Consider the following 16,048-nt stretch of genomic DNA (forward strand, 5'->3'; position numbering starts at 1 on the left):
TATTTTAGTTTAAAACATTCTAAATGAACAAAAGGTGACGAAATAACCATATTGACGATCTGTCAAACTGTCATACACAGTGTTGCCCAGATATACCCCAAAGTTAGCATGCTAACCAGCTAGCGCCGCATCGTCCTCTTTTGTAATACCACTTTGTACCACAAGAGGTGCTAGTGAGTAGTTGTTTGCCAAAGCAGCCAGGTAAAGCAATGGGCTGTCACGGGCATAAACCCACGCTGTCAGGAAAAGGTGTTCGCTAATCTAATTTCAGAGACTAATAATTAACAAAAATAAAAGTCTTTGTTAATCTGTGTGGAAATGGAACACTCAGATTTTTCCAACTACAAAGCATCTATCCATTTTCAGAGTAAATTGAATTGAGGGAAAATCCCCCTGTTAGCATGGCTATGTTGTAGCTCAGTAGCATGCCCATTACTCTAACATTAATGGTTAGACTATCAGCTAGCTCAAAAGCTTGACTGCTTAAATGAAGACCTACTGGGATCTGTTTCCTTAACTAAGTTAATGTAACATATAAATATCAGTCAGTGTTGATAGAGACGCTAATGGTAGCCTAAATATCTTTCAATCATATAAATGCTTACATGCTACATGTAGCCTTTAGCCTCCGCTATCTTGGAGAAACGTTTTGGTTACTTCTACGAATGGAGAAGAGGGAGGGGTGCACACATGTAGTAATACACTGCCCCCAATAGGCTTCGGATTGGCAGTATGAAATCATTCAGTTCACTAGCCCGAGCTAGCGGCATAAATGTCCACGGCATAAATCACTGCAAATCAAATTCTCTCTCTTTTCGTGGGGAGACAGATTGCAGGATTGAACCGTGGTAGCAATTCACCTCAACAGTCAGATTCATTTTACAATGCCGTCAGAGCACATGCCCTCAGTTGCCCACAACAACCTTTTTCCTTGACTAAAAAAAGAAAAATATTTTTTTTCCAGATGAATCATTTTCATCAGCTAAGTTCATGTTCTCTTCTATCTTTATTTATGGGAGTTGGGGAGCAGCTACTGACACTGAGAGGCCCGATCTGGCCTCCCAGATGTTATTGTTGAAAGGCAGCTGGCCAGTTTGCCTGTGTGAATGATAGCCTGAGCAGGCGGCGTGCCAGCGAAAGGCCTGGGACCCTCAGCGTTGGAGGCAGCCTGACTCTGGTGAGGCTGCCCTTGAGGGTTCAGATATCATTACACATTATTCAAATTACAATTTGAACGGCAGAAAGGAGAAAACCCTGTGTTAAATCAGCCCTGAGTCTCACAAATTTGAGATGACACGAGGAAACTAAGAGTTGTCTTTCTTGCCTTTTGGGCCCTTTTCTTCAGAAGGGTTGAAGAGTGACGTGGAGTGCCAAGGGCAGAGGTTGACTTGTTTTCTACAGTCTCATTTCAATGAACAACTTCTGGCTTGGACTAAACAGGTGAAGCACTGAGGAGACTGAAAGAGACCAAGCAGGCTTCTAGAACTGACTGAGGTGTTCATGTGTTCTACTTCAACGGCAATCTTCATGTTACTTTTCTTATATGTGATGGGAAATAAATATATGAATTATCTTCTTTCAACAAGAGAGGCAAGTTGGTTGATTTCCCCATCTTACCCGAGGTATATTCAGAAGAACTCACAGATAAAATAAAAACAATGATGAACATATAAATACGTATTTGAATGACTGGAGTGAAAAGAGAAAGGTGGAAAGGACTAGTAAGAATTCACACAAACAATGGCTGCTGTTTCCATAAGATAATAATGATTTTAATTTCTGCATGATTTAAAGATATCATCTAGTCCTTAAGAACCCAAATGTACTGTATGAGGAAGGGGAGGTATGCTGCTCTCTAATCTGTATCATAATGATGTCATCTATTCTGATGACTTGATATTGGAAGGCATCTACATAAAACCAGGCAGAAAAGTAATGGGTTCCAATCCCAACATGGCGATTGAGTGAGAGACACTGCGTGAACATGAGGGGGGAGAGCAGAGAAACCCAAACAAAGGTAAGGAGAGGGATTGGATGAAGAAATAGGTAAGGACAAAGAAAATGTGCAGTCACCTGCAATCATGTTTCAGCAGCTAACAATAACAGAATGCAAACACTCTTTCTCTCTTTCACTCTTTCTCTTCTCTCTCTCACACACACACACACACACACACACACACACACACAATTCATTAAGCACATGGGACTGAAATTAGTTTCTCACCATTGTTGTCTGTGATTGGCTGGGAAGTGGAGTTGTGCCCAATGGATGCTCAGTGTGGGGACACTGGATTGGCTGCCTGGGCTCCTAGTAACCATGTAGCCTGGACAGAGGCAGAGTGTGGTGTGTGCTCCGTGCCTGGTGAGAGAAAGTAAATGTGTCTCCCCACCGATGAGCTGCAGCCTCTCCATGGAATGGCCACCTTACCAGAGTTCCCCTCTGATCTCCCAGCAGCCTTTGCAAGAGGAAGTAGCTGCTGTGAAACACCAGACGCTGGCATCATGCCCAGAAAGCTCTTCAACCCCTACACCCCACCCACCAACTTCCATCTCACTATAAAATACTATCAAGCTGCGGAGGGCACCAATGACCAATAAATCACAGACAATACCCATGCACGCCTACATCCCACAAAACAACAATAATACAAATAAACAAACAATCAGCCTCTTTGAGCCTTTCTACATCTGTTTGGCATGCACTGACATATTTCCCTATGATAATTCACTCTCCAATTCTGTTGCAATGTGGTTTGTATTTCAACCATAAATTGTTAAGTGGCAGTAAATGCCATTCTGGTAAATCCAATGTCTTGACTGTTTTACAGCCTCATCTCTATTCCCTACAGTGTCAGACAGTAAGACAGTCGGATCCCAGATCAAAACATGTTCAGGTCTGTGAAAATGATGACAACACTCCTGGGACTTCAAATGTTTCAAAATCAAACTAAACTGTAAATATGCAACCATATCAGACATAAACTCAGTTTAGTAGTTACTTTGGGTTTCAGAATAAATCATGCAGTTATCTATAAAATCTCTTCCTCATCCTCATCCTATATTCATATTTATGACACAAACTCTTGTGCTAATACTTCATTTAGAAGTTAATTTAATATTTGTATCGTCTATACAGAGGACTATTTGGACCTCTGCTGGCACTTCAGTTATTAGTTTTTTTTTGTCCTGGGCTTATCTGTAAACCTGAAAGGAGCTCGAAATGTTCTTGATTTAGAGTGGACTTGTCTTCAAACAGATGAACAAACCAACTAACTCTTACTTTCTAGTATAGCAATTGCATCAAGGGTCTGTAAACTGGTTGATTCATTTGTCCATATCTACCTTTGCTGTTCACATGACACTGGACACATTTTTATGGAACAGGTGAAATTCAAACATATCTCTGTATTTCATTCAGTCAAGGATGCAAACATTTACTAGCCCAAATGCTCAACGATTCAGAGGGAGAAAAAGAGCCAATCTCATCCAGTGGGAAAGTGCCATGCCTGCTAGAACAGGATGTCTAGACAGACAATGAAAGATTACAAATGTTGGCCTGTTATCAGTGAAGTGTGGCAGTTGACAATTGGGAGCATCCATGTTTAACAAATATATTCTGTCTGCCGGGGTTCAGACTGATGCCACAGAGAATGCCACAAAGACCATAAATAACAAAAAAGGCAAGTCATCACATTTCAAATATCAAGCTAGCTTTTCACCAATCATTACTTGAAATGTAATCCACCAAAATGTTGCCTGTCTTTCATATGTTGGGCTAAATAAAAGTTTCATTACCGAGGCCTGGTGCTGGACCAAATGTCAACCCTTCCTTCACCATATTTGATTTGGTGCCTGCTTTTGAACAGAACTACCAATATTTGTTTCTGAAAACACTGCACTAAATCTGTCAGGGGGAACAGAGGGAGTAAATAGGTTTTATTCTGAGGCTCTGACCAAAAAAAAAAAAAACAACCAATATCGTTTATTTGTCGTTGAGAGATCAAAGACAGGATTTTCTTTTCCTTTGCTTTACCACGGATAAGCCTTTGGACAAACAGCCATTCTGGACATCCAGATCACTCCCCTGCACCAACAAAAGGTCTCAGGGATCCGTTGGCTGATATTCTGATGCCTATTGTTCCCTGTGAACCTGATCAACATGGTGAGACTCAGGAGAATGGTGATTCCACAAAGCTACCCCCTCCCCCCTTTTCAACAGCCATGGAGCTAATCTTCTTGCCTGATACCATATTAAAGAGCTTTTAATTAAAACCATGAGCAACACTGGACAAAGGCTGAATTGGTCCACAACGGGCTCTACCAGCACAATCTATAGAGACCATTACAAAAAAAAAACCTGGAGTTAAGATGAAGAGGAGGTAGGATGGGATGAAAGCTCAAGTCTTCCCCCCAGATGGCCACAGCGTACATTAAGGTAATAACTGCACCAATGTACACAATGCTATGTACCCAGCACTTATCCACTGAGACTGAGGCCACTGTAGGACCCTAATGGACTCAAGTTTGCTTGAGTGATTGCTTTTTTCTCTCTTGTCTGCAAACATGAACTACTGCAGGGTCAATCTGGGTACTGGGCTATGCAATGCAGTTCAAATCTTTAGTTTTTGGACTCATTTATATAGACTATGTGTATATAGACTTTATCTATGAAGACATGGGTAACTGTGTTAAATATGGGAGGTGTGTGGGTGTGTGTGTGTGTGTGTGTGTGTGTGTGTGTGTGTGTGTGTGTGTGTGTGTGTGTGTGTGTGTGTGTGAAATGGAATGTACCTCTACTACAAAAATGATGATCATTATTATTATGGAAGCACCAAACAACCACGCTCAAAAACACAAACATCAAAAAGACATAAACATAGTACACAGACTGGCACAAGTGTAAAACACAAATCATAAATGTTTGAATTTCTTAAAAAAGAAGACGATGACGAACAAGACCAGAGTAAACCTGTGATCTGAATCTGTGCCACCCCCTAGACAGGACAGATGACGGTGAAGCCAGACAAGCACCTGCGTCTGCTCGGTCACCAGCTCCATATATTCATTTGTTTTGTGCTCGGGGCCCCTGGCCTGGGGGGAGGGGGGAGGGGGCCAGACCGTGGCGAGCTGCTCATCTCTCATCAGCCATGACCTGGCAACACAGGGGTCATGCATCGCTCCAGTCAAAGCTCAGCTGGTGGTGGTGGTGGTGGGGACTCGGAGAGGCTTTTGATCTTGCACGGGCAGCCAAGCACGCTCGCTGTGGAGCGGATCTGTCAGTGTCTGCCCTCCCCTCCACTTCCCTCCCCTCCCCTCGCTCAGCTGGCTATCTTGGGCCAACGGGTGGGAGAGAGAGAAGGGGGAGGGGCTGCTGAAGGTCAAAGGGCAGGTCAAGAGCACTGCTTGCTTAACTCCTCTGGCCAGTTTCCCTCGCCCTTCCCTCCCCGCTCTCTCCGTCCCTGATTGCCTCTGGGACACGTGGGGTGGAGCTGCATTGTTAAGGGTGGAGGGGGGCCACTGGGCCACAGTTAAGGTTCTTCACACACCTGCCAAGCCCCTCACCCCTCACCCCTCCAGCTGGCCTCTGATTATCTCTCATTATATCCATCCTGGAATATGAAGAGAGTTTTTTATAATAATAATAATAATAATAATAATAAGAGCCAAAATATTTGTCTGCCTTCTGCTTTAAACTGTAAACCACAATTTGAATGAAAGCAACAGAATGCATAGAATGTTCTAGATGCCTCACAGCTCATCAGCTCCACCCAAGTAGGTCTACAAGTTCAGACTCCACTGCTATCGCTCCTCCTGCCTCCATCAAACACGGAATCAGACTCCATCTTGGAGCAGCTCGATACAATGGCAATAACACAGAGGTCCGATTCTGTCTCCAATCCAAACAGTCACCATCAGAGGGTGTGTGAGCTCAGGACTAAGAAAGCACACACACCCCGCCGCCTTCACAGAGACCCCCTGCTTGAAGGGAACCAATCTGCCTTTCAGCCGTAAGCTAACACCCTGAAGCTTAGCGAGAGGGGTGGAGGGGCAGAGACGTTCCTTGATGTTATGCACTGCTTGCCCAAAAGATACACAGAGCAAATGGGGCAGTTCAGGGGGGAAATGGGATCCATTCTGGGCAGGCTTTCTGAGGGTGAGGCGAGGACAACGCTGAGCCATTCATACACCCCTATGCTCTGTTTATTTCCCTACCACACCTGCTTCCTGTACAAGCTCTGCCAATCATTTGGCACCGCACCAGCCACCAGACAAGGAGGGGAAAACACAGGAAGTTCCTGCACATCTTGAAAAGATCTGGAGTTGTGCAATTGGATAGTGTATGTGATAGCTTATTTTGTCTTAGCTTGTCATGCCTAGCCCTGAACCTCAAACTCAATTACATCGCTGAACTTTAAGAAGACAGTATGTTTGGACAAATCAGTACAGCAGCTTTACAATGGAATGCAACATTTCTAAACTCTATAAGTGTTAATAAACATGAGACACGAGACCTGAGACAAGGCTCGAATGGACGATGTCTTCACACACCACAGTATTGATCCTCTGCAAAACTCAAACAACATTATCTAGCTTATTGATATGACAGACCATATTGATTTTAGCTCATTTATAACGCAACAATTTGCAATGCCTCAAAAAAAATATTATTTATATATTAAGTAATCAATCAGTGGAATGCCACACCATGTTTACTGTGTGCCAGTATTTTTAACTTAACTAACGTTATAATTTATATATCTACTAAGGCACCATTTTCAATTACATTTGTTGTTCTACAATGTTGGTTCGGTCAGCATTGTTGCTGTCTGTATTGACTCTCGTACAACATATTACCAACATATAGAGTAACTCCTGAATAAAGCCATTATTTTCAAACCCCTACAAAACACCAAAGTATCTTTTGAACTTTGCTGCCATCTTGTGGCAAACATGGTATATAATGTGGGTATCAGTTTTGGTATAATTTATATACACCTAGTTATGAGCATATGACATCCACACAGTGCCTTAAACTGCCTTAAAAAAGCGTTACCGGACTGTCAATGGAGACATCATCATCTTCACTCCATGAAAAGTCTTCCTGAGCTGAGAAGATATCCATTACGGAGCAGGGCAAACATTAAAGCGCCTCTGAAATGTCACCCACCTCACCTCTACACCTTCTCCGCCAGAACACTACTTACACACTACCAGAAGCAAATGTTGGGTTGCATACTGTATACGCTCATCTACGGTTGGAAAAGTTTGAAAGCTAACCAGCTAAAAGCCTTCAGACGTGCCTTTTCAGAAGCCCAAATCAACACAGCCTGCTGTTCTCTAAGCTAGATAGCCTGTTGGGTGACGTATCCCAGTTGTATTTGGCAGTGTTGTGCTGTAAATGCGGTTCTTACTTTATTTATTCTTTCTACTTCACAGGGCTTCCAAGCCAGAGTACAAAAATAAATAGTGAACAGTAGAAAAGTCAGGTGTGTTTATCTTACCATCACATGACCATGTACCATCAAAATGAATGGAGGATGTTACAAAAACGAGTTACTATGGTTTACCAAATGGTAAAAAACCTGCATACTCTTAATTTAAGGGAAAGTTTGCCCATCTATACTCTCACTGATTGTGACGCCCACCTGTGCCCCCCTTCAGGCTTCGCCCTGCCAGTGCACGGGAAGGACGAACCTGAGCCTAAATGCTTTATTGTCTGCACCTGTATTTAGGGTGGGGCTATAAAAGGGTTTTTCTCGCTCTCTCTCAGGAGGCACTTCTGTTCGGTACTTGTAGGCACTTTATTGATATTCTCTCTCACACGGGCTCTTTGACTTCTTTCTCAATCTGTCCCCCTTTCTATTTCTTTAGCTCTCACTTTCTTATTAATTTACCTAACAAATTGATACATTCATTCACCCATTCATGCACGACATTGAACATTACCTTTTTCATACCCCTATTTGGTTGATTGTTGACATTGGTATAAATAAATTCGTATTATTGAATTTAAACTGTCTTGTGTCTTGTCCCTCATTATGTGACGGTAACCTAACGAGTCTGCCGTTACATAATTTGGGTTGCTCGTCCGCGTAACCTGTTCAAAAATCCGGATCATAGACTTTCGTGAGTTCAGGTGAGAACGTCTGTTTTGCATTGGCTATTCGTAATTTCGTGCAGTCTCTGGCTAAGGAAGAGTGCTCCAGCTGGGCCTTGCCTCTCCTTCGGAGTACTGGTTATTGTTTTCTCTTTATTGTTTTAGTTTGTTATTTTGAGACAATCCTGGTCCGAAGTTGTTGTTAAATAACTCTGTCAGGGGCACGCTTCGTGCAGCTTGTCTGTAGCGAGTTCAGCGTTATCCAGTCGCCTCAAGGCCAGCACGTCTCAGAAGAGCTAGCTAGGACAGTTAGCTTATTTGGTTAGATATTTAGGACGCCAGTTGACTGCCTTATTAGACACACCTTTTCAGTGGGAATTAGCGCCGGCAATCAATGGACGATTTCACCTGGATGCATGAGAGTATTTTGGTTCGTGCTTGCGGATGTGGTGAGTTCTTTTCTTTTGTTAGATCGTAAATTAGTACTGCTGTCTGCGTTTGCAGTGCAAGTTGGTTAACTTGTAGCTGAAAAATGCTTAGTTTGAAAGTTACTGTGCTTTGTTTGGAGGTGTCTCCGTTGGCTCGTTTGTTCTCAGTAACTTTGCCCTTTGAGAAGCAGTAAACTGAGCTAGTGAGTGCTTGTTTGAACTTTAACGTTCTTGATGTTTAGCGAAGCTAAATATTGGTAAACTGTTATCTGTTTGTAGATTTGTGTCTACTTGGTTCTGGTTATTAGTTACCAGTTCATTGGTACTGGTGCACTGCTTGTGTATCACAGTCTGTTTGCCATTGTGTGTAGCTTACATGTGTGAAAGAGAACTAGTGGCCTAGTCTGTAATTTTCTTTGTGCCTCAAATTTTGATTTTGTTTTTGTATCCGCTTGGTAGCACGTTGCTGTGCATGGTAGCATAGCTTGTGTTTCTTTAAATTCCTATTGTGGCAGAATAGGTAGCACATAGCTATACTTCAGAGTGAACTGGGCTTAAGGTTGTACTGGTTTGGGAGTTTGACTGAGTTAAAATGGCAACCCCTGAAGATTTTATTGCCCAGCCGTCTGAGGAGGGATTGTCTAATTTAACTAAGGTGCAACTCTGTGCAGTGGCTGAACATTATGAACTGACCTTAACTACTTTAGAGAAAAGCTTGAAAGAAACATTGTTTAAGTCTATAAAAAGCCAGCTTGTACTTAAAGGAGTTTTGGAATCTGATTCAGATCAGTTACAATTTGAGAAACTGAAGGCTGAGAGGGAGGCTAGGTTTCTTAGGAAAAAAGAGATTGAATCAGAAAGGGCTTTAGAGGTTCGCAAACTCGAGCATGAGCTCCAGCTAAAGCGTATGGAGATGGAGGAGCGTGAGCATGAGCGAGAACATGCTTTGACATTAAAGAAGCTTGATCTTGAACTTAAACAACTGCCATCTCAGCCCCCCTCTCCTGCCCATCAACAACCTGGTTTTGATGTCACTAAGAATATCCGCCTTGTACCACCCTTCATAGAGAAAGATGTGGAGAAATATTTTTCTCACTTTGAGAGAGTGGCGACCACTCTTAAATGGCCCGAGAATGTGTGGCCTCTGTTGCTTCAGTGTGTTTTTACAGGGAAGGCGCAGGAAGTGTTTTCTGCTCTAGGTTTGGAACAAGCTATGAACTATGAGGATTTGAAAACGGCCATCCTTCAAGCTTATGAGCTTGTCCCTGAGGCTTATCGCCAAAAGTTTAGGAAGACCAGGAAGTCAGAACAGCAAACTTTTGTTGAATTTGCACGTGAGAAAGAGCGTCTGTTTGATAGGTGGTGCTGTTCACAGGAAGCAGATTCCAGGGAAGACCTACGACAACTTGTCCTCATAGAGGATTTCATGAACTGTCTCCCTGAGGCTGTGGCTGTCCATCTGTGTGAACAGGAAGTGCAAAAGTTGCACGAGGCTGCTGTTCTTGCTGATAAGTTTGTGCTTACGCATAAGCGTGTACCTGGTAGCGGCTGGGTAAGCCATCAGAGCAGAACACGACCACTTGTTAACAGTCAGCAACAGTATGGAGGTGGAAATGATGCTCCGCGCTCATCTCCCCCTGCTGATGCTAGCCGTCCTCCTTATAACAACACAGAAATCATTTGCAACTATTGCAAGAAGGTAGGCCATATGAAGTATGACTGTGTAGAACTTCGTAAGAGGAAAGAGAAAGATAAAGGGAAGTCCAAGAGTTTTGGCCTAGTGGCTTCCTGTGGAAGCACCCTGTCTTCTTTAAATGATACCTTGAGTGTTGGACCTGTGGTTGCTTCTAAGCAAGATAAAGGTGAAGTTGATGCAGATTACACTCCCTTTGTCACCAAAGGCTCTGTGTCTTTGCCTGATGGGCATTGTAGTGTGCCAGTTCGCATACTAAGAGATACTGGGGCAGCTCAGTCTTTTATGCTGTCTGGTGTTTTGCCTTTGTCTGACAGCACTTACACCGGAACACATGTTCTAGTCAGGGGTTTTGAAATGACTCCTGTCCAGGTGCCGTTGCATCGAGTTTGTCTCTCTTCAAAACTGGTCAAAGGTGATGTGGTGGTAGGAGTTCGTCAAGGTCTCCCTGTACCAGGTATTTCATTTATCTTAGGCAATGATTTAGCTGGGGGGAAGGTTTGGGGTAACACCGAGGCCGTCTCGCCACCTGTTGTCTCTGATTCGGTGCCTGAGGTACCACCAAAGCCTGATCAGTGCGCACGGCGGCATCCTGATGTGTTTCCTAGCTGTGCCGTCACTCGTGCCATGGTAAAACGTGGTCTTGATTCTGATTTGGTGTCTCTAAACGACACTTTCCTTACTAAGCCTGATGTTTCATCTATTGATTCCTCACAATCACCTGTAGGGGAGCTAGAGACTACCAATACTAACTTGGATGACTCCACTGGAGGTGGTGATGACGCAGATGGTGAGAGTAAGTCTGTGAAAGTAGCGCCTCCTTTGGGAGTGATTAATGGTGATTCAGAAGTCACAATTTTGAGTTCAAATGAGCTTGAGCGCTGTTCTTTGCCTGACTTGTTTAAGGTTTCACGTGAAGAATTGATTAAAGAGCAATTGGTTGACTCTTCTCTTAAACCTTTATTTGTTTTAGCATCTCAAGAAAATGCTGAGGATGAGTCCTCCTACTTTGTACAAGATGGCTTGTTGTGTAGAAGGTATGTGTTCCAGAAAGAGAATTTTACCAATTCTTTTGTACAAGTAGTAGTTCCTTGTAAGTTCAGGAAAGCGGTGCTAGACCTAGCTCACAACGAAGTAGCGGGACACACTGGGGTGCGGAAGACCTATGACAGGATTGTGCGTCGGTTTTGTTGGCCTAGGTTAAGGAGAGATGTTTCCTCCTATCTGAAAACATGTCATGTGTGCCAGTTAACCGGCAAACCTAACCAACAGATTCCTGTTGCGCCATTGCAGCCCATTCCTGCAGTGTCCAATCCTTTTGAATACCTCATAGTGGATTGTGTGGGTCCATTGCCTCGCTCTAAGGCTGGACATTTGTATCTACTAACGGTGATGTGTCAATCTACGCGCTATCCTATAGCATATCCACTTAGGTCCATTACGACTAAGTCGGTGTTGAAGGCTCTTACCAATTTCATGTCAACTTTTGGTATTCCAAAAGTTCTTCAAAGTGACCGAGGGTCTAATTTCATGTCAAAACAGTTTGCTAGGGCATTACGTCAGCTTAAAGCCAAACATAACATCTCAAGTGCTTACCATCCCCAAAGTCAGGGTGCCCTCGAACGTTTCCATCAGACGCTCAAGTCTCTGTTACGGTCCTACTGTGTAGAACTTGGGTCTGATTGGGAGGAGGGTCTCCCTTGGCTTCTCTTAGCAATTAGGGAGGTTGTTCAGGAGAGCACGGGCTTTAGCCCTAATGAACTGGTATTTGGACATGCTGTGAGAGGGCCAACCGCTGTCTTAGCTGATGAGTGGTGTACTGCTGAGACACCTGTTAATGTGTTGGATTATGTTAGCGGATTTCGCTACCGTTTGTACGAAGCTAGAGCTGCTGCTAGACGTAAGCTGGGTAAAGCTCAGTCTAAGATGCAACGTCTTTACAACCGCAGGGCGACGCAACGTAGTTTTAAACTTGGGGATAGTTTTAGCTTTGTTGCCTATTCTGAATAGTCCCTTTCAGGCTAAATTCGGTGGCCCGTACGAAATTGTGAAATGTTTCAATGATCACAATTATGTCATTAGTACGCCAGATCGGCGGAAAAAGGTGCAGGTCTGTCATATTAATCTTTTGAAACCTTATTTTTCTCCTTTACCAGCTGCACCTGTTGGATTAATTGCCACCATGCCTCTAGGGGGCTCTAGTGATCCAGACTATGTGGTCTCTTCGGTGGGTAACGGTTCTGAAAGTCTTGATTTTGTCAGTGAGGAGTCCAGTGAGGGCGTGAGAGGTCCATCACAGGCGATCGTGGAAGGTCGTCTGCGAAATTCTGAGTTCCTAGCAGAGTTACCTTTACATCTTTCCCATTTGAATGATATGGAGAAAACAGATATCATTGGTTTGATTGAGTTTTTTCCTGCTCTGTTTCCTGATGTTCCTACACGTACATCTGTGATTGAACATGATATTGACGTTGGTGGAGCTTCACTTTATTTTATTGATATCTCTCAGGAGGCACTTCTGTTCGGTACTTGTAGGCACTTTATTGATATTCTCTCTCACACGGGCTCTTTGACTTCTTTCTCAATCTGTCCCCCTTTCTATTTCTTTAGCTCTCACTTTCTTATTAATTTACCTAACAAATTGATACATTCATTCACCCATTCATGCACGACATTGAACATTACCTTTTTCATACCCCTATTTGGTTGATTGTTGACATTGGTATAAATAAATTCGTATTATTGAATTTAAACTGTCTTGTGTCTTGTCCCTCATTATGTGACGGTAACCTAACGAGTCTGCCGTTACACTGATACAACACCATAGTTCTCACACATGACCGTCTGTCTCCTGTCTACTAAATACCAAGTTCACAATCAAATCAAACTTCTCATTCCCCCAACAAATGGATTTCAGGAATGGTGCCTGACTTTTCTGCCATGGCTCTACTCTTAAGTTTTCAAAGGACAGCCTGCACAGGAGGGCACCTGAAAAGTGCCGTGTCATTTCCCCATCTTCAGCTGAGACAGAGAGACAGAATGCCATCAAAGTTAATAGGCACTAATGCAGCGCTGTCAAGATTCTTCCAGAGCCTTCTGGAACTCCTGCAGAGTGATGTGTATTTACCCCAGTGTCTGGGAAGGGAGGGGGTCAGCGTTGGCAGAGCTGTTTGCGTTGCCCATGCCAGCACTCTTAAAGTAGCCGGGGCGGCCAGAGAGGGCCCTTTAATGAGCCCTGACAGGTCCAGGATCTGTGGAAGGTCTCAGCCACTCACCCACCGGCCAAAAGCAAAACACACACTCGTCAAAGTAGCTCCTCCTCAGCTTCCATCGGATTCTTTGCAAACTGCTGAGAGCAGAATTTGCTGGGTTTTGAATGAATGATACTTTTGTGTGTTCTGTTGTCTTTTTTTGGCCATCCTGTTCCAAACAACCTTGAGTTTAAAATCTATTCATTGGAAGCCATGCTACTGGTAAGACACAACTGGACTTGTAGTATTTCATTTTGACAGACAATGGCCAGCAGTTTGAAAATGAAAACAGAGATATGTTTAAAAGTTGAACTTAGCGGTGTATCTGACCAGGGGAGCTGTTAAAGGGCCTGAATGCCGAATACAGCTAACACTGCAGCTAGTATCAGCAGAAGCTTCATCCATTTGTACAATATTTCAGTTACCCGCCTTTCTGACCAATAATGGTTTCCTCAGTTTAAGTCCCGGTAAAGTATATTTCCCTGTTAGATTCTGCTAAAGTGGGAGCTAGTGACCTGTGGTTTGATTTTATTTACATTCAAGTTCTTTTGGGGGAAATATTACTTACGCATCCATATCAGGAAAACACCCTCAGTGGAGATTGTAAGGTCCTTGTGTCAAACAGAATCAGCCAAAGCAATGATGGCCATTTGAGACGCCAGACTACATGAAGATGACGATAGTGAAATACATCTCCATAGGAAACATACCTGACCAGCTCGCTTACTACTACATAAAGATGGCGATAGTGAAATACATCTCCATAGAAAACATACCCAGGGCCGGCCCTAGCACATTTGGCGCCCTAGGCAAGCTTCCTCCTTCACTCCATTTATTTCTGTTAAAGCACACCAACAGAAACAGTTTGGTAAGTCTCCACTGTTAATGCTAGCCCCCACATGTAGCAAAACGAAAAACATATAAAGAATAGGTCAGAGGGATATTTCATGAAAATAGGTCAGATCAGGGGCGGTTTTTCCTATAGGCGGTATAGGCGGTCGCCTAGGGCGCCACTCAGAGGGGGGCGCAAAAAACTGCGCCCAGCAAAAAAAAAAGAATTGTGTTTTTTTCTGCTGGACAGAGTTTTTTTTGCGCCCCCTTCTATATCTCCAACCAAACTTTTGACATAAAAAAAAATAATCTAACATTAGGGTAAAATGAGCCAAAAATCGAAAACGGAAGAGGTACGTACGTCCTTGGTGTTGTCAGAACATGCGAGCACAGTGAGGCGTTTGGTTAGAGTGTGTGTGTGTTCAAGAAACTTTGAAGAACAAAATAATGAAGAGGCAAAAGCCATCCGGGGCGCAATTTATGAAGAAAAGAAAGGAAGAAAAAGAGAAACGTGCCAAGGAGAACGGTAAATCCTTAAATCCTGTTCTAGCCTAGAATGAATTCCAGATAAGAAAACGTTCACGAATGCGTGAATTGCCCCCGGCACTTTAGTGGAGTTAAGAAGAAAAGATGTACCTTATCATTGAAAGTTGTCCTACTCCCTGTCACATAGTTCTTTAAGGATTTTACAGAGGCGCTATATAAAAAATGATATGTCCATTTATTCTACATTATACAAAAAAGACATGATTAAAATAGGGGCGCACATATAAAGCCAATGGCCAATGCAACAACACTACACATATCTTACTCGTTGCATAGCACACCCATTAAGGAAGCCAAACACGGCAACTTCAGTGAGGAATACTGGTAAAAATCCAAGTGTTGTATTGTCAACTTTAGCGAATGGATGTAATCTTGCTAGTTAGCTAACGCTAGCTAGCCAGTGACTTGTGACGTTCCTTGTTATTGCCATTCAGTCGAAACATCAGTTCAAGTTCAGCTGTACCGCAATTTGCGTCATTTTGCGTCATAAAAGTTTGAGTAATCAAATTTGGACAGCTTTAGTTTAGGTGGAGCGAGCTAGCCAGTTTAATTTGACATGATTCAACTAATCAAGAGCTATGCATCTTGGAATAAAAAAATGCCAGGCTGTCCAAATATACCAAAATGCTTAATAGCTACATTTAACAAATGATGATAATACATACTTTTGTTATATAATTTTAGATTCACTTTTAGAAGACTAAGAAAACATTATTTGCAGGCGATTGGGATGTCGTGGAGGTGTGTGTGTGTGTCCATAAACATTTGAACAGGGGGCGTGGCCGGAGCGTAGTTCAGCACAGGCGTGACATTTTCTCAGTGATTTGTTCTTGAATTAATGTTTGTTCATCGTCGCGATCGTTGTTGTGTTTATGTAAAAGAAATTCAGTCTTACAGGGCAAAATAGCGTTTGAAAGTTGCAATTCCGTTTTCCAAATGTGCTAGGGCCGCCCCTGGGTCAGATATATTATACAAATAATAATAACAACTTGTAAGATGATAGATAATAACATTGATGACTATTTTTAAAGGCAATATTTATTAGATGATCTATCCCACTAAAACTCAACCACCTACCCAGGGCCGGATTAAGACAATGGGCTTTAGGGGCTGCAGCCCTGGGCCTCGCCACCAGGGGGCCTCAGGTTGCCCGATGTCGAGTGAGTCAACAGCACCGCGCATAACGTTAGAAAAATTCAGC

General features: G+C 43.1%; 1 long non-coding RNA gene across 1 annotated transcript in view; it reads right to left on the minus strand.

The window, feature by feature from the left end:
- LOC116221815 overlaps positions 1-2,359 on the minus strand; it is a 38,575-nt gene extending 36,216 nt beyond the window's left edge. The window contains exon 1 of the long non-coding RNA XR_004164284.2: positions 2,225-2,359. This is a non-coding gene — a long non-coding RNA (uncharacterized LOC116221815). The remainder of the gene's footprint in view (positions 1-2,224) is intronic.
- Positions 2,360-16,048: the final 13,689 nt, after the last annotated feature.

Source organism: Clupea harengus, chromosome 9 (genome assembly GCF_900700415.2).
Source record: "Clupea harengus chromosome 9, Ch_v2.0.2, whole genome shotgun sequence".
Taxonomy (NCBI): domain Eukaryota; kingdom Metazoa; phylum Chordata; class Actinopteri; order Clupeiformes; family Clupeidae; genus Clupea; species Clupea harengus.